Source organism: Pinus tabuliformis, chromosome J (assembly GCF_031772625.1).
Source record: "Pinus tabuliformis cultivar Carrire ecotype Pingquan chromosome J, CPIR1, whole genome shotgun sequence".
NCBI classification, from domain to species: Eukaryota; Viridiplantae; Streptophyta; class Pinopsida; order Pinales; family Pinaceae; genus Pinus; species Pinus tabuliformis.
Genome location: NC_142295.1, coordinates 354,969,964 through 354,997,216, shown reverse-complemented (window position 1 = coordinate 354,997,216; position 27,253 = coordinate 354,969,964). Strand labels below are relative to the sequence as shown.

Sequence of the window (27,253 nt, the reverse complement as noted above, 5' to 3'; positions counted from 1 at the left end):
GCTTATAGGTGGAGCCATTTATCTATGTACATAGGGAAATCTCTTTTGGACCTTTGTGGAAAACTATGTGGACTACAATAGCAATAGAATACTCATATTTTTTGGATATAAACGACAATAGGGTGTGTTTCATAGACACGTTGCATAGTGAGGACAAGGGCGTATTGACACCTTCAAAGACTGCTAACAAATTACACAACCCTAAAAACCTTTACCAAGACGAGCTCATCATATGACATCCATCACCATAGATATTGTGATTCCACTAAGGGCATGGTTGATATTCATGCATACAATGATGGCTAAATAACCTTGGAAAAATCCCGTGTTCATAATTTCATCATAATCTTGTGTGAGCATAGCCAACATTGAAAATCATGCCAAAGATATACAACCAGAAATTTTGCACATTGATGTTCCTCGAAAGTCATTTTTTAATGATCAACTCAGTGTAAACTCCAGCAAATCCACTGAGCAGTGCCATGATAATAGCCATGAACCAACCTTGTATGGGAGTCTGTAAAACATGATCTGATGATGAATTCAACTATGCAGTTGTGCATCCAATAGACAAGAGAATATAAGATGACCATTGAATATCCATTAATTTTCTGTTTAAAATAATTTGATACAGTACACCTGTACTGATAATGTTCAATTTCTTCAAGATCTGGTAGCTTGGCACATCAACATGAAAAAAGATATAGTACTACAAAAGATTTTTAACAAGATATAATGTTGTTGGAATGGGATAGACCTTGACCTCATCCCATGTGGTACTCAATTAGTCAAATAGGCCTTTCAATATTACTTGTTATCCTCTGTGATGACTTTTCTTTCCCATGTCCGAAGTAGATCAATCAATGATAATGAGCACTTTAGAGTCTTCAACAAACTTTTTATTGAAGTGACATTGTATTCATACTTTCTAGCTCACTTTGACCACGTAGTTAGTATTCCTTGTGAACTTCTAAGCATTTTTAATGCAATTGTCACAAGCAACTTGCGCTTCCTGTCACGCGGCAAGAGTCGTTAGTGCGGACACAACCGACCTTCCTAGAAGCCTAAGACTTTCTAATGACAAACAAGACAAATAAGAGCAATCCTTCCCTAAATATGCTTTTACAATATGAGAAATCAAGTGTTTAGATCCTACCTGTAATCCAACGCTGTTGTAGTAGTCCAGCTTCGTTGATCCGGATGAGCTCCTCCTTCCCTTCGAAACCTGCATTCACTAACAATCAAACGATTAAATAGCACCTGAATATCACATAAAATAAAACATATTTAACATATAGACCAAGGAGTATATGAAACAACTCATAAATAACAAATTGTTGAGAAGAATGGACTAATTTGTATTAAAGGTAACAAAAGGAACCATTACAACCTGAGCCTTGGTGTTGTGCAAGCTCCTCCCAGGGTCCACAAGAGTTCTCCCTTACTCTGATCAGCTCACCCACCTCCCAATGGAAACAAGTAAAGATTGTAATCTCTCCTCACAAGCTTCTACAAGGAAGTCCTAATTCCAGCAACATCTACCCTTAGGAATGTTAAGCTTTCAACCTCCCCTCCCTTTGGCCCAATGCCTGTATTTATAGTGCCCTAGAGAAAGTTATTCAGGTCCACCATCAATGGGATAAGCCCCTCTTTGGATGGGATAGCTCCCCTCTTGATGGGATAAGTTCCTCTTTCATAGGGATACATGAACCATCTGGAGGCGCTCCATACACATCAAACAAGCTTCTAGAATGCTCTAGAAATGACCACAAGTAACTTTTTTAGAGTGAAACTTGCGCCTTTTGACCTTTACAGGAGTACGCACCCACCCCTTTACATACAGAGCGTACAAGTACGCAGGTATTGTGAACTTGGGTTGCGTACACGCAGGTAAGGCTAAGAGAAACTGCGTACCAGAGATAATTGACTTTTTAATGACTTTTCTCTCTTTCTTGAAGTTTGACATGAAGAGCAGAGGCATGAGACTTGCCAAGGAGGATAGTATGACAGTGGATGGAGCCATACTAACTGCAAATAGCCATGGTGACATTTTTTAGTGTAACAGATTGCCCCCTAAAGTGCGAAGCCTGTAGTAGATTAGGGTTTTTATGATCTAGGAAGGGTGAAGTACTTTATCATTTCAAGGAGTATCTTGCGGAGAGCCTGGTCAGAACCTGCAAATATTCAACAAAAAATACATATATAAGATGATATCATCGCTGAGGTAGGCATTCCCATACTCAGATTGAAAACTTTAACTAACAATCTAACTACTGCTCTGATACAAGAATGATTTTGCAGTACATCACAATCATAGACTTTTGTATACACAGTATGGATGCAGCCATCTGTTTATGATTAGTCTACTATATAATGAATACAAAACTCCTCGCAGCCTGGATGGTGGAAACTAGATCCAGGGTCTTCATTTCTACTTCCCGAATTGGTACGATTCTATCCATGCGAATAAATGAGTTGATGTCGAGCATGGTAGAAACCACTTGATTACCGGTCAATGATGTAAACCGTTAACAAGTGTGAGAGAGACCACCAGTAATGTCAATGGTTCTCAAAGTACCTAGTACAATCCATGAAATGTGAATGAATGGGTTGATGTCGAACACGTCATGGAATCCTTTGATCGAAAGTCAATGATGTAAACTGTCGTCAAAGGCGAGAAACCTGCCATTGATGCATGCAGACTTCAAGGTACTGACGATTTCTAAGTCGTCTTTCTAGATAATGTGCTGATGTCGATAGAAAGCGACCCGTTGCAGGCAAGCCCACAACACGAAATCATTGTTCAAGTTGAAGAAATGTTGCTGTAAGGACTGACTCAGGGATGGTCAAATGGATGACGAGTATTTTGCATATGAATGGTTTATTTGCAGAGACCTCTTGAACACATAACGACACGACAGATGGCTTGGTGACAATTGACCCAAAGTTAATACCCGGAAACGGTTGAAGACTTTCAAAGTGGTTTGATCAACTTTAAGGCAAAGGATTTCCCAACCCAGGTGAATGAAAAGTGTCGTGTTCAAGAGCGGTGATAAGGTTCTTCTGTAACAAAGGATGACAAATAGGTTCATTCTTCTCTCTTTTCCCCCACCATTTCTGGCAAGTACCTCTTTATTTTTTACAAGCTTGAGGAGGATAACATATGCTTGATTATAAGCTCATCCTTCGGATGAGTCCAACTTAGTTTAGATTCGGACCCTAAGAAGGAGTGGTCCATTCCTGTTTGTAATCGAACAGGTCCTTTACTGTGAAATTTTAACGAGTCCAGTATAGGAGAAACTCGGCGTTTTTCAATTTTAGAGAGTTTGAAAAAACTAAAGAAGACTCCAAGGTGAAATTTTTCGTAAATTTGTGTCTCCCAAGCCCGAAAAAGTATAAAATAATACCTGAGAGAACCGCTTGATCTTGCGACCAAGGAGTACTTTCATGATTAATGCCTTTGACCTGAAAAGTAAAAAGCGATTAGAGGCATGTAGTTTTATTTCCAATATCGAATTTGAAACGACAAAAATCGGGCAATCTTTTCGTGTTTTTATGGTCAGAAAAGGGCTATAAGAGGACCGTCTTTTAATTCTGTTTTAACGAGTGTAAAAGAAACGCTCGGCAATCTTTTCATGTTTTAGGAGTAAGAAAAGGGCTTAAAAGATGACTCTGATTTCTTGGTTCGTGAAAAATGATGATTTTACCCAAAAGCCCCTTTGTCCTGCACAAAAACAACACATTACTCATACCTGTTTAAGATGGGCAAAAATACATTGAAAAATATCCTTTCATGGTGAAAAATAAACAAATTTAGCATTCATTTATCCAAAAAACCTATAAAAAGACTTTTTACCATGTCATTTTTACCATTTTACTGTTGAGGTTGAGAAAAGGGCTTTTGACAAGAAACTTCCCGTGGACTTTGCGGAGAATCCGACCGTCAGAATCGAGCGTCGTCTCTTTCAGGTATTTCACAACATCCTCCTCTTCAATTTCATCCATTTAGAATTTCATTTCAAGTCTTAGTTTGATTTTTTAGAGGGTTTTGGGTTTTAGGGTTCGCTTCTCGGGGGACGCAGGTGCCCCATGGGCGACCTGCGTACCCCGACTTTTTCGTATATGGGAAAAAGGTCGGAGTACGCAGCCCACCTTCAGAACAGCTGCGTCCCGCCGCTCTGTTTTCTGAACGCGGGGTGCGTACTCCGCGTAAAGTGGATTTTCAAACCCTAAACACAAAAATCAACCATCAAATTTTAATTTTATGAATTCTAATCAATGTTTTTTGGTGTGTAGACTACCCACCATGCTAGATTGGCGTGAAAGAGAACACGAAGATGTCGATTTGGCCGCAATAGGTCATCAACCTTCCATTGATGCTTTAAAGGCATGCGGTCTCTACAAGTACTGGGCCATACCTGGCATGAGGGCCCAGGTGCCATTCTTAGAGTGGCTGGTTGAAAGGTGGAACATTCAGGATCAATGTTTTTACATCGGAGAACACCAGCTCGAGATAGAGTCCTCTGACATATACTTTCTCACTGGCTTGCCTAACAGGGGCGAGCAACTCTCTCTATTCGGGACTAGGCCGGGTGGCCAATCCCTTGCTAGTCTCCGGCTAGAGTGGTGCAACAATCAAAACCAGGATAAGGGGATAGAAATCAAATACATATCCTGACCTGAACTTATGGTAATTGCCTTTACAGTTACCAGACTTTGCGGTGCTGCCGCTTTGCACATAGCCACTGGTTCCCAAATGCGGATGGCTATAGATTGCTTCCAAGGCACCATTTTCAACTGGTGCGATGCTGTGTTGGCCAATATGAAGGGCCAACTAACCAGGGCAAAGAACGGACAACTGAAGACTTTTGGATATGGTCCTTTAGTTGTGAGCTTTGCCCTAGAGAGAGTTCCAATGCTAATCCCCCAGCATCTTACAGTTCCAGTTGGGCCTCCTCGGGAGCCTAAGTTAACGAGATGGGTTGCGGTAATGGCCCGGCATCCTGATGAGAGAGCAGCAGTTGTTCGATTTCCCGATGGTTACTTTCACTGGCTGGAGGGCTAGGTCTTTGCGATCCAGGATTTTCCTTATGCTGGAATGGATTTTCGCAATGATCCGGACATGGTTCTTCCACAGGGAGAACAATGGGACGACAGAGGTATTTCATTTTTCACAAGTTTTTAAAATTATCTATTTTTTTTTTTTTTTTTTTTTATATATATCGTCTCAAAACTGACAGCACAAATTTTCAAAATTTAGATGTAGGTCCACGGCGTCCGGCCAATCTCCGGGCTTTTGAGAGAAGAGTACCAGCTGTACCAGCACTGGCCCCATAGGATGCGGCCGCAGAGACCTTAGCTGAGCTGGAACAGGATCTAGAGCGTCTGATGGCGGGTATACCAGAGACCACTATAGATGACATTCCTATCCGACTTCGGCACTACGTGGTCACAGTCCCAGGACCTTTCAGGAGGTTCCTGTGTAGGGTAGCGTGGGCAGTGGTCTCGTATAGAGAGCACCACCAGTGATTGGCTAGTCACTTTGTAGACACATGCGACATTTTTGGTTTTTTGTACTTATCATTTTTTCCGATCATAAGGTGTTTTTCAACCTATGATCGAAGACGATGTATATTGTTGACACACTCCTATCTATATATATCATTATTACCGGCTTATTTTGTTAAACATGTGTGATGAAATGTTTATAAATTTACATTTATGATTGTTACAAATGTCTATTTAACATTCGAGACGCCATTGCATCTGCTAATGTATTTAAAGACCTTGGAATATGCTGATATTCAATGTAATCAAATTCACGTTCCAAGAGACGCACCCTCAAAAACAATCTTAATAACACCGGATTTCTAATGGCATAGACTCTATTAAGCTGTAATACAACGAGTTCAGAATCTAACCTCACTATCAAACTCCGAATCCCAAATGAAATAGATTCAGATAATAGCTCAATCACTGCACTGTATTCTGCAATGTTGTTTGTTGTTTGACCGAGGCTCACCCCATGCATAGAAACTAACTCGTCAAAGGGCGAATAGATAACCCAAGCTGCAGAAGAGATATTCCATGTACTACGACAAGCACCATCAGAAAATCCAATGTACGTTTGGAGAGGCATCGACATCTGCAATATCAAGAGTAAAACCAAGATAAGCCAGAATAATGACGAAAAACACACTCTCTAAACTAAGCACACAGTCTAAAATAAGCACACATACCAGCTAGAAAGAAAAAGTAACCTAACTAAAACTAACTGAATCTCCATACCCACCATTTAAGCATAATACCTCTTTAGGTAAAGTCCATTTTTGGGCTTACCCAAAGAGTCCCCATCAAAATCTACCAGCTCATAGGCCCCTTTTGCTAGCTTTCACTTGACAATGTAGGGCCCATGCCACATGGGAACGAATTTTCCAGCGCCTAATTTATCGTTAGCTTGATCATATAATAGCACTAGGTCTCCTTCTGAAAAATTACGAGGGGTCACGTTACGATCATACTGAGCTTTCATCCTTTTTGCGTGAGTCTCGATTGCCAAAGCAGCATCACGTCGAGTCTCATCTAATTTAGCTAAGTATAACAGACGCTTCTCCTCTTCGGAAGTAGCTGGGAGTAATTCGATAGCCATTTGAAGTGATGGGATTTCGCATTCAATGGGCAACATTGCTTCCAAACCATAAACTAGTTGGAAAGGAGTGAACCCTGTTGATGTTTTTACTGAGGTTCGGTATGCCCAAAGCGCTGAAAATAACATGTTATGCCAATTCGACCGATGAATACCAATGATTCGTCGGATCATGATAACTAGAACTTTGTTGATGGATTCAACCAAACCATTTGCTTGAGGATAATAAGGAGTAGAACTATCATGACGTAAACCAAGCTGGCTTGTAAGTTTTGTCATCATAATGTTTCGAAAATGGCGCCCATGGTCAGTGATTATTGCTTGTGGGACACCAAACCTAGTAATAATATGATTGAATACGAAAATCGCTGCTGTCTTGCCGCTTGCCTCGAATGTAGGCATCGCCTCGGCCCACTTAGTAAAATAATCAACCGCAAGGATGATATACGCATGCCCCCCAGCCGAGTGAGGGTTACATGTAATAAAATAGATACCCCATTTAGCAAAAGGACCAACGCCAATTATAGGGTGGAGAGGAGCAGGTGGTGCGCGCATCTTGCGATCAAACACTTGACAGTTGTGGCATTTCCGGACCGCAATGATACAATCTTTAAACATGGACGGCCAGAAATAGCCAGCACGCAACACCTTCTGAGCTGTGGCATACCCAGACACATGACCGCCACATGCTCTAGAATGACAGTCATTCAGAACCCTTTCTGCCTCTTCATGAGTTAAGCAATGACGAAAAACTAAGTCTGCCCCACGACGATAAAGAGTATCTCCAATAATTTTTTACTGTTGGGACTGGAATCGAATTTTCCGGCGTTCTGACTTTGAAGCTTCGGGCCGAAAGGATTGGGTTTGGAGATAGATGATTATATCCCCATACCACGGATCTAAAGTGCTGATAAGAAACAAAGATTCGTCTGCAATGGGTTCCTCTGCCACAGTTTCCGTGTCAGCACGCGGGAAGTCACACATCAATTTCGCAAAATCTAAGGATTTCTTAGACTTGGACTTCTCGAACTCCAAATCGAACTCCTGCAGGATAACAATCCAATTGGAGTACTTGCCCCCTAGCAATTGTTTAGTCAAGATATAGATCATAGGGTTGCAATCCGAAATCACGGTAGTTTTACAGAGAAGAATGTAGTGACGAAATCGCTGGACAGCTTGAACGGCTACCAAGGCCAATTTCTCCACATGAGAATATTTTAGCTCGGTGGGATTTAACGTCCTACTAAGATAATATATCACATGTTCCGTTCCGAATTCGTCTTCCTGAACTAAGACCATTCCAATGGTGGAGTGGGAAGCGGCGAGATACAAAAAGTAGTCCTGGTTGTAGTTGGGAGGATGCAGCAATGGTGCATGGGTCAACGCGTGCTTAAGTGCATCAAAAGATTTCTGAGCTATCTCATCCCAAGAAAATTGAGCGTTTTGTTTCAACAACCGGGTGAAACCCTTTGTAACCTTGGCATAGTTAGGAATGAATCGACGTAAAAAGTTTGCTTTCCCCTGCAAACTTTGGAGTTGTCGCAGACTCGAAGGAGGAGGCAATTTGATGATGGCTTCAACCTTTGAGGGATCGATGCGGATACCGGCTTTTGAAACGACAAATCCTAGAAATCATCCCACTTCTATGCAGAAGACACATTTGTGTGGGTTCAACCGAATTCGATAATGCCGACACCTCATAAAAATAGCACGTAAGTGGACAAGGTGATCAGCTCGATGTAAAGAATGAGCAGGCAAATCATCGAGATACGGTTGCACAATGTGCTTGATGTCGTGAAACGCGTAAGACATTGCCCATTGGAAAGTGGCTCCGGCATTATCGAAATTTGCAGTAAGCAAATGTCCCCCAAGGACAAATGAAAGCCGTTTTTGGTTGATCGGCAGGTAGAATATTGATTTGGTTGTAACCAGAAAAACCGTCCATAAAGGAAAATATTTCACTGCCGGCACAATCATCAATTATTTGATCGATATAGGGCGTGGGATAGTTGTCTTTTGGACAAGCACGATTTATATCCCTATAGTCGATACATATTCTTATTGTTCCTTGTTTCTTGTTAACCGGAACAATATTCGATACCCAATCTGTTAACGGGATCGGATAAATGAAACCTGCTTTCAACAACTTCTCGACTTCTGCTTTAATCGCAGCCGCTTTCCTAGGGTGTATCTGACACAGATGTTGCCGAACGGGTTTAGCGTCTGGGTAGGTCTTGATTTCATGAACAACAATGGAGGGATCAATTCCTGGCATTTCCTCATAGGACCAGGCAAACACGTCGCGGAATTCTTGAAATAGAACCTTGTATGTTTGAATTTCGTTATCTGTACACGAGGCACCTATATGAATGTTTTCAATAACTCCGGTTTTGACTGAAATGTCAATGGCAATAGTTTGGGAAATGTTTCCCAAATTCAACTCTGAATCAGGATGTTTCATGGGATTTTGAGCGTCCTTGACATATTCAGCTTTAAAAATTGATGAAAAATCATTCTCAAAGTCATCACCCTCAGGTAAAAACGAAGATCTATGATGAAGATCTTCCTATGGTAGATCGTCTAAACTTAGGATTTCGCGAAGTTGTTCGTTAGATGACACGACTTCAAGAAATGTTATCCGTTCTGAGGTTGATTTGAAAAGTGATTCCTCACGGACCACATTCATTTGGTTGATTTGGGTTGAACGCGAGTCGGTAAAAGACTGCACGGCTTCATAAGCAATTTCATATGGACTCAAAGACATTGCATTTCCGAATGAGTCTATCTCAGATTCAGATGGGACAATCCAAGGATCATCGTAAATAATAGTGTCTGAAGTAATCATATGAATGGATGCGAATGAAGGGTCTGCATTGATCGAAGGAAAAGGAAAAGTTCCCAGTAAACCGGAATCTTTAACTAATCCTACACCAACATCCTTGTAAGGGATAGTCATTTTACCGACATGCTGGATACTCTCTAAAGAGGCTGGGTTGGATGAAAAGTAAGCCAGCTGGTCTATCGTTACGATCTTACCATTATGTGGAAACTTTATAACTCTGAAGACCGATGACACGACCACTATCATAGCGTAAGACCAACTGCGACCCAAAAGAAGGTTGTAGTCTAGAGGGGCATCAACCACCTCCACATCCAGACTAACGGTTTTTCCTTCAACCCCTATAGGCAAATCCTATAGAATGCCAAACGGATGGAACCCATGGCCATCAAAAGCCTTAAGAATCGTCGGGGATTGGTTCAGTGAAGGAGAACCAAGCGATCTCCAACACTGAATCGACATAATACATGTAGAAGCTCCTTCATCAATTACAGTCCGATGAATAGGCCTGTTTTTTACTATCACTGGTATCTGGAAAGCCATCTGATGAGGGAGACGCGGTGTACTATTTTCTAGATCAAAGATTATCAGGTTTGGGTCCTGAATATCAACAGCTCCTATAGCCGACAAGAGTAATTTTCGTTGTGCAGGGCATGATTGCAGCACTTCCAAAGCCGAAATTGCTGAGGGTGAAACAGTTAAATCCTCAACAATGTTATAATTATGAGCTGCTCTCGCATGTGGATTGAAAGCAGACTTTCGAAGTATACCCTTGGCGGGCGGTTTGATTACCAAGTCCGGGTTAGGTTTCTCGATCTGTAGTGGATCAGAACCGGGAGCTGAGGTTGATGGATTATAATGAGAAGATTTCGCTTCTTTACCATCAATAGGATTCTTACTACCATAATCTTGCGATCAAGTCGCAATCCGTACATGAGACATCATCAAAATGGGTTCTTCACTGGCACTCGAGGAAGAACCTATCATTTTACTCTCCTGCTTTGGAAATGGATCTTTCAAAACAGCAGGAGTTGGGGAACCTTTAACGATTTTCACAACCTCTGCCCGATGAGGGAAATCTCTTGTGAAATGATCTTCTTCACAAATTAAACAAGGATAGCGAGGTTTGCACTTTTCGTCGTTAGATTCCGACTTCTCTTTTTTCTCCTTTGGAGCGTTGTCTGCTTTATCCTTCTTCTTACCTTTCTTCTTACCACTATTTTTTGATTTAGCCGTAGATGACTCTACAGCGTGAATGTCGGCGGTAATTTCAGGAGAAGATTCTCTTGTCGGGGAGTCCGGTAAGGTTATTATTGGAGAAGAATTCTTTGAGGATTTCTTCTTACTTTTAGTATTCACCGTACTAATCATGCCATCAGCAGCATGGGACCCCGAAGGAGCAGCATCGATTTGATTCGACTTAGGAAGATCTGGGATCTTCTCGTGCAACGTACCCGATTGAGTGTAAACTAAGTCAAGGTACTAGGCTTGAGAAATGACTTGCTCCTCAGTAACTACTCCGGCATTAGCCACATCTTCAGTAATCTTCGGTAATAATGATTTTACAAACCATTCAGCTAAGATTTGATCCGGGATAAAAACTTTCACTAAACGTCTTCGACGCCTCCATTCATGAATATGATCGGAAATATAAGTGGACGTCGATTGTTTTAATCAAGTTAATAACTCAGTACCATTGTCGTATCTGACCGGCAACTGAAAATGAGTTAGGAACGAGGTAGCTAACTGGCTAAAATTGTAAAAAGAGGCCCGTGGTAACTCAATGTACCACTTGGCCGTGAGACCAATGAGCGTACGCTGGAAAAGACGTAAGCGGATCGAATCATCCGAGATAGAATTTGAAGCGCACCAGAGGTGGTAAGTCATCACGTGATTGGACGGATCCTCTCCAGACTTACCTTCGAACTTGGGTATATCACTGGGCAACTTATTTGGCATTGGCAGCCAGAACGAAAGATATTGAATTGGATCGTTCGTTAGGCGCGTCAAGTTGGGTAAATCCAAAGTTGCGATAAAAGGTAATTGCCGGTTAGGATCTCTAAAACTCTGGGTCACAATACCAGTTCCAGGAGGAGGATATCCAGGATAACTAGGAACAGGAATCGCATTCGGGATATTATATCCTCCTGGAAAACCAGGATTAACCGGACTGTACTGGGGTTGCTGAGGTTGTTGATAAGTGTACCCAGGATACGGTTGATACTGGTAAACCGGTTGTTGGACAGCAAGACCGAGTTGGTACTGTCCCTGGTACTGTTGGTAGGTAAATTGAGGTTGACTTGTTACAACAGTACTTAAACCAGGCTGCCCTACAGGCATCTGGACCGTGGTTTGAATCGTAGATCCGGACAACGGTAAAGATGTCTGAGGAGTGGTTGCAGAGACAGTAGAAACCGGAGCTGTCGATACTCCAGAAGTAAGTGCGGTAGATGTTGTGGTAGTTGCAGCAGCCATTTGAGATGGAGTACTAGGTGCAATTGGCGGTTGAGTAACTACCGAAGTTACAGAAGTTTGAACATTTGACTGGACAGGTTGCGTTTGCTGGGGTGAACCAGAAACTACGGGTTGTCCAGTTTGAGGTAACAACTGTATACTTGGCTGCAACACCTGTTGACCTTGTGATGGATCCCACACTATCATTCCGGGGTATTGACCCGTAATAGGTTGAGGATACTGAGATCCATAACCGGATTGAGGATAGCATTGATAACTGAAAGGCACAGTTCCCATACCTTGAACATATGACTGACCTTGAGGTGGTTGATAACCTTGACTCGAGTATTGACCTTGAGGTTGATAACCTTGGGGTAAATACTGATACTGGGGTTGACCTTGACCTTGAGGTTGATACCCTTGAGGTTGATACCCTTGAGGTAAATATTGATACTGAGGTTGACCCTGGGGTACATATGGAGGCTGGGGTTGACCTTGAGGCATGTATTGTACTATGGGTACATACTGGCCTTGAGGTTTCCCCCCAAACACAATTTGTGTACCTTGAGGTTGCCCCCCAGGCGTTAATTGAGGCTGACCCCCAGGCGGTAATTGGCCACCTTGAGGTTGAGAAACGGGAACTGAACCTGACATCATGTAAATGTCCCCTACACCCAACGGTTTATTACCATTGTTTCCAGCTAATAACCCATGATCAATGGGTTGAGGAGATGCCCCCGCAAAGGTACCAGAAAGTGACTGATACCCGGTGGGAACAGAAGGACCGCCGTGTAAGAAAGATTCAGGAGATTGAGTGAACACGGACGACTGACCAGACATATTTACAGGAGTATAAATACCTCCAGGTGGAAAAGGAGTACGAGGTGGAGAAAAACCTACCCCTGAGTTGTCTAAATAATTGGTTAACGAAAGGTACCAAGTAGTACTTCTAGCAGGACTGTAAAAGATAGATTCACGCTCCCTTAGATCAATAGTAGGTTGATCTTCAAGGATAGATACGCCTAATTCTTCCTCTGGAGCAAGTTCTTCAATAGCTATCAAACCAGTAGGAAGATTTTCGGTGATGACTCTTTCTACCCTAGGTGAATCTGGTACACTAGAAGTTGGAGTAACAGGTTCAGATATTTCAGGTTCTTCACCTATATCACTAGTATATGAAAAACTACCAGCAAGCTCGGAAACTGCAACTGCTTCAGGATTATAACCTGTCTCTAGACTTTGGTAATCTTGATGGACTACCAACGAAGACTCTCCTTCTTCAGGTGAACCTACTCTACTGCCACTAGGAGGAGTTACAAGGACCTTTAAACCTTCGTAATGACTCGGGACATCTTGAGGAGGTTCACCCCGAAGTCTACGGGATTTTCTCAACAATTCGGCCACAGAAACAACCTCAGGAGACTTGCCCTGAAGTCTACGGGACTGTCTCGGTAATTCTGCCACAGTTAAAACCTTTTAACTACTGCACACGCAAACAAAGTAAAATCTCAAAGCAAACCACCTAAAGTCTCTAAAGAACCAAACAAATTTGAATCATACGCCTAAAGAATCTAGGGCGTCAAACCAAGCACAAACAGTAACCTTCCAGACCGAAAACGCTAGTTGGAGATGAAACCCAACATCGCCGGATTCAGTACAGAAGTGGCGGGTGGAACAGTTACCCCGGCAACCTGCTTAATGAATAGACCGGCACAAGTTCCTCCACTTTAACCGTCTCGAGTGAAGTGAACCCCCCGGAAAATCCAAGTGAGTCTATCCGACGTCTGCTCCAGGTACAGTGGGATCTTCCCTCCACCGTCACCTCGATAGAATCCTAAAGATAAAGGTCACTAAGGTTACCAACCGCAACAAATGCACCTGGGGGAACAGTCTACACTCCGACAGCACGCAAGGGCAGAGTATCAAGCTCAATCCCCTTGCCGGCTCCTTGACAATAATCCAAGGTTTACCGACAAGTGACCCCTGGCTCCTCGACAATGGTTAATCCGAGGTTTACCATTTGTAATACGTGCGTGTCTGGCGTCGTTCCCAACGAGGGAGGATTGATCCCCTCACTGGTTCGGACACGAGCTCGTGCTTCTCCTTTAAGAGGAGCTTTCCCAGAGTACAAATGAAACAATTGGATTTATTCTATCACAAGATAAGCTACTTGTTTGGTTTTGTTGTCTTGGAGAGTTAATTACTCTCCTACTCCAAGACACTAGCCTGATCTAAATTGGTGTTTCAGAGCCCTAGTAAATAAAAGTTACTAAGTTGATTTTACTTTAAGCGTTAATATTATGGTTTTTCTTAAAGACAAAAGGTAGTGGAGATGAAACTGGTGGTGTGTAGACTCGACTCGCAACCACTACAAAGATGCACCTAAGATGATTTACACTACTTTTCTTTTTTCAATGAATCTCCTAACTAAGAGAGTTGGAAAATGCAAATTTTATAGAAAACAACTTTCTTAGTAAAGACAATCAAAGAAACAACTCTCTTTATCTTTTCAAAACACACAACTCATGACCACTAATTACTCTACGAAATTTCCTTTTTCTCCCAAAAGTCTACAAATTCTACCAAAGCAAACTTTTTCCAAAAGAATTTTTGTGTTTTTTCTATATTAATAAAGCATGTAAAAACTATTTTATCAAATCGAATTTAACAAATCTAATACAATCAAATCAAATTCACTCAAAAGAAAATTAAAAGTAAATTTACCTAAAAGCAAAAAATAATGAGGTCAAAAGCCTACAAGGATGATTCCCGGATGTTTTATTCAGTCAAAATGCAACTAAGGATCAGCTCATGCAGAATCATAAACTAACCAAAAAACAAAAACGAAATCTTTTTGTTCTTTTTTCTCAAGAATGGAATTCAAGGCTTTAACAAACAAACTTTTCGAGATTCGCAAAGAGAAGACACAAAGGTAGGTCTCTCACAAGGGTGACTTCTATGACAGGCCCGACTCCTAAGAGGACTGGTCAAAACCAAGGAGATCCAAAGTTTGACAACCTCTAACGCCAAAGTCACTACAGGACCAGTTAAAAATCGAACCCTAAGGCAAAATCCCTATGAATTCCACCAAAACCCTCGACACTAACGGGACAAGTTCAGGTGAAGATCTTTGACAGTAAACTAATGGATCTGGGCAGTAAAAACAAAATCTAAAGAGCAAAAAGAGGAAAAATGGAATTTTCTCAAATTTGACAGGGGTACGTAGGTGATCTGTTTACACAGGCGCGGGTACGCCCTGTGCACAAAGACGCAGTGCGTACAAGTACGCACTGTGTCAAACTCAGAGACTGTGTACTACTGGAAAAGCTAAGAAAAATAAAAATCTAAATTGACTCTAAGCTAACCCACCCAAATACACAGTTAGACAGCCAAAAATCAGAAAACAAGCGATTTTTCTCATACCAAAATATAAAATCAAAAAGAACTCAAACACATTCATGGATTCCCCAGCGGAGTTTCCATTTTGTCACGAGGAAAGAGTCGTTAGTGCGGACACAACCGACCTTCCTAGAAGCCTAAGACTTTCTAATGACAAACAAGACAAATAAGAGCAATCCTTCCCTAAATATGCTTTTACAATATGAGAAATCAAGTGTTTAGATCCCACCTGTAATCCAATGTTGTTGTAGTAGTCCAGCTTCGTTGATTCGGATGAGCTCCTCCTTCCCTTCAAAACCTGCATTCACTAACAATCAAACGATTAAATAGCACCTGAATATCACATAAAATAAAACATATTTAACATATAGACCAAGGAGTATATGAAACAACTCATAAATAACAAATTGTTGAGAAGAATGGACTAATTTGTATTAAAGGTAACAAAAGGAACCATTACAACCTAAGCCTTGGTGTTGTGCAAGCTCCTCCCAGGGTCCACAAGAGTTATCCCTTACTCTGATCAGCTCACCCACCTCCCAATGGAAACAAGTAAAGATGGTAATCTATCCTCACAAGCTTCTACAAGGAAGTCCTAATTCCAGCAGCATCTACCCTTAGGAATGTTCAGCTTTCAACCTCCCCTCCCTTTGGCCCAATGCCTGTATTTATAGTGCTCTAGAGGAAGTTATTCAGGTCCACCATCAATGGGATAAGCCCCTCTTTGGATGGGATAGCTCCCCTCTTGATGGGATAAGTTCCTCTTTCATAGGGATACATGAACCATCTGGAGGCGCTCCATACACGTCAAACAAGCTTCTAGAATGCTCTAGAAATGACCACAAGTAACTTTTTTAGAGTGAAACTTGCGCCTTTTGACCTTTACAGGAGTACGCACCCACACCTTTACATACAGAGCGTACAAGTACACAGGTATTGTGAAATTGGGTTGTGTACACGCAGGTAAGGCTAAGAGAAACTGCGTACCAGAGATAATTGACTTTTTAATGACTTTTCTCTCTTTCTTGAAGTTTGACATGAAGAGCAAAGGCATGAGACTTGCCAAGGAGGATAGTATGACAGTGGATGGAGCCATACTAACTGCAAATAGCCATGGTGACATTTTTTAGTGTAACACTTCCACTCCGATCCTTTTTGAATGGAAATTTTTGGATTATTTATGATACCTTCAGAGCTAGATCTAGGGTGTGGATCTTCAATATATGTTGCACCCTCATCCTTACTCTCTAGAAAATGAAAAACAAGTCATGTCAAGGTTGTATGGCTTTGGAAGGATGTTGCGTAGCGCTGAGTGCAGCAATGACTGCGTAGGACCAGTTCACAGAAAATGACTCTGTAATAGCTGTAAATTTATCCTTGATCACTGGCTTAGCTTCAAATCAATCCTTATTCTTCAACCATGATAATTAACCAACTTGAACTCAGCGATGCAGACACTATGCAAGAGATATGGCAGTCATTTTTTTTATTTGAATTGGCACCTATTTTTCCATGTAGCATGATGTGATAAGGATCTTTATTTGGGGTGATATGATGATTTGTGTATGTGAATCATTAGAACACTTGGGTAGATACATTGCTTAGATAGTGGGGGGAATATATGGGTTATGTCATGTATAATATGTAATCATGGTCTTTTGAGGGAATAGGCTTAGGATGGGATGGGAAAAATAAAAGTCATATGGCTAATGTATAGGGGATAGGGAAAGGGATTTATGAATGAACAATGGGAGATGGGAGAAAGGGGAAAAGAAATAGGATATTCTGAAAAGACAATTTTTCTTGAGAAATAGAACTTTGACTGTAAAACACACAAGAGAACATTCTAATAGACACATAACTGACACATACCCCATGAATTTACTATTCAAAAATTTGTAACCATGACTACCAATGACTTGATATTGTTTCATGCTTTGACTAAACTAATTGATGAATAAACTCATGGCGATGTTGGACAATGACTTTCTAACTTATGACAGTGACAGTGATTATAAGTTCAACTTATTCAAACTGAAAATTAAAGAATTCGAAAGACATTCGACAAATGAAAACTACTGACCCTAATACATTGTAGATAGAACCTGAAGTACTTTTCGTGTCTAATGGACTCCCTGCCCAATATGCATCGATGAAGCCTTGGAGCTTCACTCCCTCTGTCCTCCTGTACCATAATCCATACTCGGTGGTGCCTTTAAGGTACTGTAACACATGCTTTGATGCCTTCCAATATAGCTTGGTAGGCCTCACCATAGCTTGACTCTGTTGGTTTATTGCATAGCACATATTGGGTCTTGTGTTCACAAGATACATCCAAGACCCCACAAGCTACTTATAAATGGTAGCATCAACCTCTTCACCTGAAGTGGAATTCTCCTTCCTTTAGTTTGTAGATAGAGGTGTGTCCATAGGCTTAAAATTCTCCATGTGAAATTTCTGAAGTATTTCAGAGGTATACTTCCCTTCAGACCTAAACAATTCACCACCACCTTTCCATAATTCTATCCCGAAGAAGTAATGCATTAATCCCATGTCTTTCATCCCAAAATCCATTACAAGATCCTCTTTGCAAGAGTAGATCAACTTCTCATCACTTGTCTATTTTAAATCATCAACAGACAAAACAAAAATAATCAACTTAGCATCTACCACAATGTGATAGATGTTCACATCTGCTTCAATTTTGGTGAATCCCAATCTAATGAGATAACTATCGATCCAAGTGTACCATTCTTGGGGTGCCTATTTGATACCATACAATGTTCTCTTGATTCTGCACACATGTGACTCCTGATCATATGTCTCAAATCCTTCTGGCTGCTCTATGTAAATTTTCTCCTCAACAACACCATTGAGAAAGGCAGTCTTCAGATCCACCTAGTGGATTTTCCAACCCATCTGTGCAACTAATGCAAGAATTGATCTGATGGAGGAATACCTTTCCATGGGGGGTAATGTTTCCTCATATAAAATCCTTTTGCAACAAATCTAGACTTGTACTTCTCGATGCTCCAATCAGTTGCATGCTTCACTTTGTAGATCCATCTGGAACCAACCACTGATTTTCCTTTTGGTCACTACACCACTTCCCATACATTATTCTTCATTATGGATTCATATTCTTCCACCATGGCATCAACCCAAACAAGTTAAGAAACTTCTTCCTCAAATGAAGAAGGCTCTGACTTAATGAGATCCATGTAACCAATGTACCTCTCACGTGACCTCCTCTACCTACACTGTGATGTAAGTTCTCCCACATGCTCTCATGCATCTTGCATCAATCTATCAACTTCCCTGATTCTATTTCTCCCATCTCTAGAAGATTTTGGTTGAGTGGGTGCCTCCACTCTGCCTCCCATCTTCTCCTCTACATGTGGTTGTTCCACAACCTCCTGAAGCTCATCCTGAGGCTCCTCCTTTGGCGCTAGAAGCTCCTACTCCAGTGGGATACTTAGCTCTCATTCCAAAGAGAATCTCAAAACCTTGTCCTCATTAAACTTGACATATCTCCTTACAATTGTCATTATCAGTGAAGGAAAATACACTTTGTAATTGTGTGGAGTTTTGGTGTATCCTACAAAAAATCCTAACTCTAAAGTAGGCTCAAGTTTCTCCTCTAATCCTTGGAGACATGACAATAAACTGAAGCTCCAAATTTTTTTAAATGAGACACATCAAGCTTTCTCCGAGGGAAGGCTTCCTTCGGTGTGATCATAGCAATTATACTATGAGGAATCCAAATCTACAAGTAGATTATGGTGTTGCATGCTTCTTCCAATAGATGTAATGGCAGCCCTGATCATGTACCATGGCCATTGCTTCTCCCACTGTGCTCATGTTCTTCCTCTCAATTACCCCATTTTGTTGTGGGTTATGGGGTGTTGTCATCTCTCTTTGAATGCCTTCCTTGACACTAAAATCCTTGAAGGAATTTGAAACAAATTCACCTCCATTGTCGCTCTTGAGGGCCTTCACTTTCTTCCACGTATCCTTCTCAACAAATGCCTTGAATTCAACAAATTTTGAGAAAAAATCATCATTCTTGTGCATGAATAAGATCCAACATTTTCTAGAGAAATCATCAATAAAAATAACATAGTACTTATGTTTTTATGTGGAGGCTAGAGAAAGTCCCCACAAACATCAGAGTGGACTCGATCCAATATTGCATCTGCTCTGCTATCTCAAACATGGAAAGTGGATTTGACACATTTCCCCGATGTTCAACAGTTGCAAAAATCATGTTGATTAAGAGAGCCTTTAGGGAGATCGGTGGTAATTTTTTGCATGATTTTGGAAACATGGTGTAGATGACCCAATCTCCTATGCTAGAGTTCTCCAACATCTCAACTCTGCACTTTTTCTACCTTTCTAGTTAATGTAGCATAATCTCCCACCTTAAGTTTTTATAGTTTATTCACTCGAACTCCAATATGGTTCACTTGCCCGTAGCTATGTGTCTTCAAAAGGCTTTCCCTTTACTAAAAATAGCATCATAGCCACGGTCCTCCAATACTTATATAGAGATCACGTTCTTCTTCAGTCAAAGTACAAACATAACATCTTTGAGAAGAAGAGGGGAGGATTTCTCCCTTTCAAAGGTGACAATACCAATTCCTATAGCACTATAATTCCCATCATCCCCCAATTCGATAGGCATATAGAGATCCTTCTCCTCTAACCTACTGAAAAAATCCTTCCACCCTATCATACAGAACAAGGCATCGGAATCAAGGTACCACACACTCCCCATAATAGTTTTGGTCATGCATGCTATCAGGTTGAAGTCTAATTTGAATTGTGAAGCTAGTGCTTCACCTCTTGCTCCTCCTGAAGGCTTCTTATTAGACTTATTGTGTAGACATTTTGTTGCATAGTGCTTGTAGTCATGGCAATGGAAACATTTTATCTTGCTCAAGTCTTTCTTCTTTCCATTATTTTGGTTGGAATCGAGTTTGATTTGGGTCTTCCCTTCTTCCCATTCCCAAAAGAAAAAGTGTCTTCATCCTCTCCCTTGGATGATGTTCCATCTCTGGTATTCCTCCAGATCTCTTCTTGAACCAAATTGGACCACAACATTTCCCAATTCGGTAATATTTCCATTACATTCACAAAGTTCTGGTAGTTGTGCCAGGATTTTGGAAATGCTAGAAGAGCTACGCTCACTAGGTCATATTCTGCTACATTCACTCCAATGCTTCCAAGCTCATCTTGAACTTGAGTAGACCTGGAGAGATACTGTGAAATAATGTCATTTTTCTACATTCTAATGTTTCGAAGTTTGTCTTTCAGGGCCAATTTTCTATGGTCACTGTTATTTTTTAATAGCCCAGTTAGTGCCTTCCACATAGCATACCTTTTCCATTGAGATTTGAGACCACATGGTCTTTCACACCTTCCAGAAGAATTCTCTTGGCCTTTGCAACATCCTTCTTCCACTGGTTTAACTGTTGTGCATCCAATTGAGGAGGTTTTTCAATGTCAATTTTAACATATTCTAACACACCATTATCATCAAGCACTACTTCCATTTGAGCCTTCTAGGCTATGAAATTTGAGCTACCCTCTAGGGTATACTCCAATATCATACCATTGAAATACATTCTCCTCATCCTGAAGAAAAATTATTGCACTGAAGCTGCAAATTTGAAATTATTGAGGGAAAAGTTCGAAATATTGGTTCTAATGTGATTTCAAGGCTCTGATACCATGTATAAATTTTCTCAAGGTTTCAAACTAAAAAACAAGAGACACAATTCTACTCTACTAATCTACAGAATGCAAATCATAATTTTAGAACAACATGCATAGATATGCAATATGAAAAACCAAAAATACACAGTGATTTCTAGGGGAACCCAAATGGGAAAAACCCCTCGATCTTGTTTTAATTAATCCGTTGAATAGAGAAACTATTACTATTTCTTGTTTCAGCTTTGAGCAGAACCTACAAAATAATTATTGTTCTCTCTGCTGAATGAGAAAATTTGGCCGATGGGAGAAATTGGAACCAAGATTCCGAAGGAGAGGCAGATGAACTGCTAGGGTTTGCAGGCTTCTGTAGGTGTTGAACTCCATGGAAGGGCACAAAGGAGGGAGCTCCACTCCCTCCTACAAGTAGGCCGTGGCCAACCAAGGTAAGAAACCAATAGAAAATGATAGAGGTCCTTTAGGAGAAGGGAAAAGGAACATGGAAGAGGAGCAAGATTGTACCAAATCAAGGGAGAATAATAGCACAAAAGAAAATGAGGAAGAAGACAAGGAACAGGGAGCAAAAAATAAAGCACAAAAGGGACCATGTAAACCCAAAGCTGAGGTCACACCCAGGGTAGTTTTAAATGATCCTGCTCTGCAGGCGCACAAGGACCACATGAGGACATATGCAATCATTTGTAAATTCATGGGGTTATGGCCCACTGAAAAAGCATTATAGACATGGATTAAATACCACTGGAAACCAAAAGGAAGCATAGATCTACATGTTGGGTCAAAAGGATTCTTCACTGTGGTCTTTAGAAATATTTAGGACAAAGACAAGGTGCTTGAAGGAGGGCCCTACTTTTATGTTGCAGTAGGCCTCTACATGTGGCCGTGGATGATGAATTTTGTCCCAGAGCGAGAGAATTTCACTTCGATCCCGGTTTGGGTAAGAATTTACTACCTACCTCTTAATTACTGGCAAATGGAATCATTATCTGCCATAGGAAATAAATTAGGGCGTTTTGTCAAAGATTCTAAAGCCACCGGAAGGGGAAAATACACTTCCTTTGCACGAATATGTGTGGATATGGATCTATCTAGAGCTCTACTAGATGAGGTCATCTTGTAATTCTTTGATGAAGAGTAGGTGCAAACAGTAGATTATGAACATATTCCACTCAGACGTCGTAGATGCCATGAGCATGGGCACCTATTTAGAGATCGCCCTCTTAGTAAAATAGAAAACAAGAGTAAAGCTACCACAATGAAAGATACTGAAGGCTTTCACAATGTGGTACATAGAGGAAAAGGGGGAAAAAGGGGGCCAAAGCAACACCAAATAGAAGGGAAACAGGCCAGCCTGAACAGGTTCCAAGTACTCGAAGAAGAAGAAGCGATAACAAAATTAGATTAGGTAGTGGAAGGAAGTCCAGTGGAGAAGGAGAAAGAAGAAGACAGTGAACAAACACCGGATATTAATAAACAGAAAGAGACTATAATGAGCGATGTAGAACTGGAGATGGACCAGGAAATGACCTAGTGTGAGATGGAAATGGAGGACCATGAACTACAGGAGATTCTTGACAGAGAACACCTAGATTTGGAAGGGTTCTTGAAACAGGGAACCATGGGAGCTGTAGACTCATTACCTAAAGAAAAGTTCAATAGGGTACAACAGTTGTTCCTATGGAAAACTCAAGCTAAAGGGATGGAAAGGCAAAGAAACAATGAAAGGCAGGGCAATGAAGGTGTGAAAACTATGAAAACCACACCAGGATTAGCACTTAGAAACCCAGGAAAGAAAAGAGGCAAGAAAAAGTAGAACGAGCTATTGATTGAATGTGGAAAGTTAATGATAGATTTAGGTAAGATGAAAGACCTAACCAACTACTCCTTTACAAATCTTTAATAATGAAGTTCACATCTTGGAATATCAGGGGTCTAGGTAGTAAAAGAAAACAAAGATTACTTAGTAATAGAATGAAACAAGAAGCTCCAGATATGATCTTCATCTAGGAAACTAAATGTTCCATTCAAAAAATAAAAGAAATTCACAGCAAATGGCTCAATCGATTTGAGTTTCTAGAAGTCAAAGCAGAGAATACAGTAGGAGGCATACTCACTCTTTGGAACCCCCAAAAGATTGGCATAATAGATGTTGAGGCATCTAGGAATTATTTATCAGTGGTTATTCAACCTGTGGGAGATAGGGAGACTTATCTGGTCACGAATGTTTATGGCCCTCAAAGAATGGATGATAAACTCAGGTTTCTAGATTCTCTTGTGGATCTCAGAGACAGACATGTAGGAATACCATGGATCATGGGTGGGGACTTCAACATGATCAAATCACTTTCAGAGAAAAAAGGGGAACCAGAACTTTAAGCAAAGAATCTTTAGCATTTCAAACTTTTATAGATAATATGAAGCTAGTTGACACTAATATGAGTAATGGTATCTTTACTTGGAACAATAAAAGAGGAGGAGAGTCTCAAGTAGCCTCAAAGTTAGACAGATTCATAATCTCAGAGGACCTAATGCTCACCAACAAGGAAATGATAGCAAGAATTCTCCCCTTTGGAGGCTCAGATCACTGGCTTGTGCAACTTGAGGTTCAGGGCATTGGTACCCCCAGGAACAGACCTTTTAGATTTGAGAATATCTGGCTCACCCACCTAGATTTCATCAGCAACATTGCAAATTGGTGGTCTGAAGATTTGCATATTCAGGGTACAAGAATGTTCCTACTACACAAAAGACTAAAGCACATCAAGCTCAGACTTAAAGATTGGAACAAGAATGAATTTGGCAATATTTTTGAAGCAAAAAAAGCTGTTGAGGATAAAATGCAGGATCTCAACCAAGCCCTTATCACAGATGGCTTTGATAAAGTCAGAAATGATCAAGTCACCAAACATCATCAAGACTAGGAGAATTTATGTAAACAAGAGGAAATATTTTGGAGACAAAAATCTAGAGTTCAATGGCTAAAATAAGGAGAGTGAAACACCAAATTTTTCCACAGATCCACCATGGCGAACAGATCTCATAATAGGATCTCTTCAATCAAGGATGAGGGAGGTCATCTACTTAATTCCCATGAAGATATAGAAGCTGTGTTAGTTCAACACTTTCAAGGTATAGCAAAGGAAACCATTTCAGACAGAGAGCATTTTATCAGGGACTTAACAAGGCATATACCTAGGTTGGTATCTAGAGAGGATAATTTCAACCTTAATAGGCCAGTGATTGAAGAGGAGGTTAGTGAGGTCATGAAAGAAATGTAGAATCGTAAAGCACCAGGCCCTGATGGTTTCAACGTGGATTTCTTTAAAGCTCACTGGAATATTATTAAACAGGATATTCTGAATGTAGTGGAAGATTCCAGGATGAATAGAAATATTTTGAAGGTTCTCAATACCTCCTTCATCTCCCTGATCCCCAAACAGGACAATGCTCAGATTCCAGACAGGTTTAGACTCGTAGCTTTATGCAATGTGGTATACAAGATAATATCCAAGGTTGTTGCCAATAGACTCAAACCTCTTCTTCCTACTCTAGTTTCTGTGGAACAATCTAGTTATGTGGAGGGCAGACAAATTCTCAATAACATCATTCAAGCACATGAGGTGGTGCACTCATTGACAAGCAATAGGAAGGCTGGAATGATCATGCAATTAGACCTAGCTAAAGCTTACGATAAGTTGAATTGGACCTACATCAGGAAGGTCCTTATTGCTTTTGGGTTTGATCACAACTGGGTAAGATGGGTCATGGCCCTAGTAACTTCTTCAAGCTTTTCAATTCTGGTTAATGGTTCTCCCTCCGAGACTTTTATTCCTTCAAGAGGCCTCAGGCAGGGAGATCTGCTCTCTCTCTTTCTCTTCATCCTCATGATGGAAGGACTTGGTCGGTCTATCAAGCATGCGAAAGAGGTTGGTAAGATCAAGGGTCTCCAACTTTCTAAGACTCGACAGGCTTTGACTCATCAAAAATTTGTTGATGATACTATGCTGCAAGGAATCCCCACAATCAAAGAAGCACTAGCGTATAAACAAATCCTATGTGACTTTTCCATGGCTACAAGTATGGAAGTTAATCTCTCCAAATCTAAGATTTTTTTCTTTAACACCAATATTGCTATTCAAAGGAATATCTCCAGAATTCTGGGCTTTCAAAGGGATGTCCTCCCTTCATAATATTTGGGAGCTCCTCTAACTGCTAAAACTTTGCACAAGAAATTTTGGGAGCTGTTGATTAATAAGAAGTAGGATAAAATCAGGAAATGGACTATTAAATCTTTAAACTTGGCTGGTCGGTTGGTGCTTACAAAATATGTTCTTCAAACAATCCCCATATTCATGCTATCAACCCTTCCAGCTCCAGAAGGAGTTTTGCAACAATTTAGAAGCATTCAAAGAGACTTTCTTTGGGGAAAGAGGGAGGAAAGAAAGAAATGGGCCTTGGTAGCCTGGGATAAGATTTTCAAACCTAAAAACCATGGGGGTCTTGGATTGGATGATTCGGAGGTACTAAGCAATGTTTTAGGGGCAAACATATGGTGGCGATGGGTAAAAGACCCAAAGGCTCAGTGGGCTAGCATCTAGAAAGAAAAATATGCCAGCACTTGAAAAAATAATGATCACATAAGGATGTCTGGTAGCATAAAGGGATCACACATCTGGAATAAGGCTTGGAAGAACAGAGGCTTAGTTCAAAATAATAGATTCTGGGAAATCGGAAAGGGAGATCTTGCTTTATTTTGGGAGGATAAATGACAACAAGAACCTACACTGTTAAGAGAGGACTTTTTGGACCTCAAGAAAGAGACAGACACCAAAGGGTTATCTAAGGTAAAAGATTTTTGGGATCAAACCAATAGTGTAGGAAAATGGAGAACCTGGAGGAACATAGATTACAGGGATGATAGCCCCTTAAAAGCAAAAGCAGAGGCACTTATGAAAATGTTGGAACAAAGGAAGATTTTAGTGATAGGGGGGCATGACCAACTCAGATGGGGCAACAATAATGAAGGTACCTTCAATCTTAAGGAGGAAAAATGCATACTCCTTGAGTTGGATTCCAAGGCACCGGATAGGATTTGGCAGAACCTATGGAGACATCAAGGTTGGATGAAGATTAAACTCTTCATGTGGCTGGTACATCATAAGAAAATTCTGACTTGGGATAACATTCGAAAGAGGGGTGTTCTGGGGCCTTCCAGATGCCAGCTCTATGAAGCCCAAGAGGAAACAATGGAGCACCTTCTCAATAATTGCATTTTCACCTCCAGGTTGTGGGATACTTTTGCCACCATTTTCCAATAGACCGACAGGGACAAAGGAAGTATCAACAATACCCTAAACAACTGGAGACGAAAATTCTCTGATTATGAATTTCTTGGCTCAGCTTGGGCTCTCACGCCAAGCTTCATAATATGGAATGTTTGGAAAGAAAGGAACAACAGAATCTTCAAAAATGAAAAGAGTTCCTCCCAACACCTTTTCGAGTAGATCTTAAGACAGCTTAAGGAGATGGTTGGTACTATAGTACGAACTTCCCCTAAGAACCCACCTACAGAAGCTGAAATGCAGATACTTCTTCAGTTGGGTATGCAGGGGCTTATACCACAGGGCTTGGATAGGAAGGTAATGAAAATGGATACTGAGCAGGATTACTGGCATCCTCCCCCTCAGGGTTTTTTGAAATTCAACATTGATGGGGCTTCAAAAGGCAACCCGGGTATGGCTGGCTTTGGAGGGGTGTTAAGGGATGAAAACGGAAGTATCCTTTTCATCTTCCACTACCATTTAGGAAGAGCCACTAACAATATGGCAGAATTAATGGCTCTTGAGCAATGTTTAGAATTCCTGGAGCAGGATAATTGCCAAAATGTGATTGTTGAAGCTGATTTTGAGTTAATCATTAACTTGGTCAAGAGAATCAGTTGTGGCACAGAGCTGGAAAAAGTCTCAAAACACTGGAGGCTGCTCCAGGTCTTTCAACGGATTCAGCTTCACCTCCTGTGCCTTCATACAGTAAGTTTCAACCATGTGCGAAGGATGGCCAATAAATTGGTGGACATTCTGGCCAATCAAGGGGTGCTCTATACCAAAAGCAGGGTTGTGCTGAGTTAGCAAGGGATGCCTTAGAACATACTAAAGGTGCATTGTCACGACCAGGTGGAAGAG

At 40.9% G+C, this 27,253-nt stretch overlaps 1 pseudogene; it reads right to left on the bottom strand.

Moving 5' to 3' along the window:
- Window positions 1-228: 228 nt before the first annotated feature.
- Window positions 229-27,253, bottom strand: part of LOC149227222 (CMP-sialic acid transporter 2-like) — a 35,406-nt pseudogene continuing 8,381 nt past the window's right edge.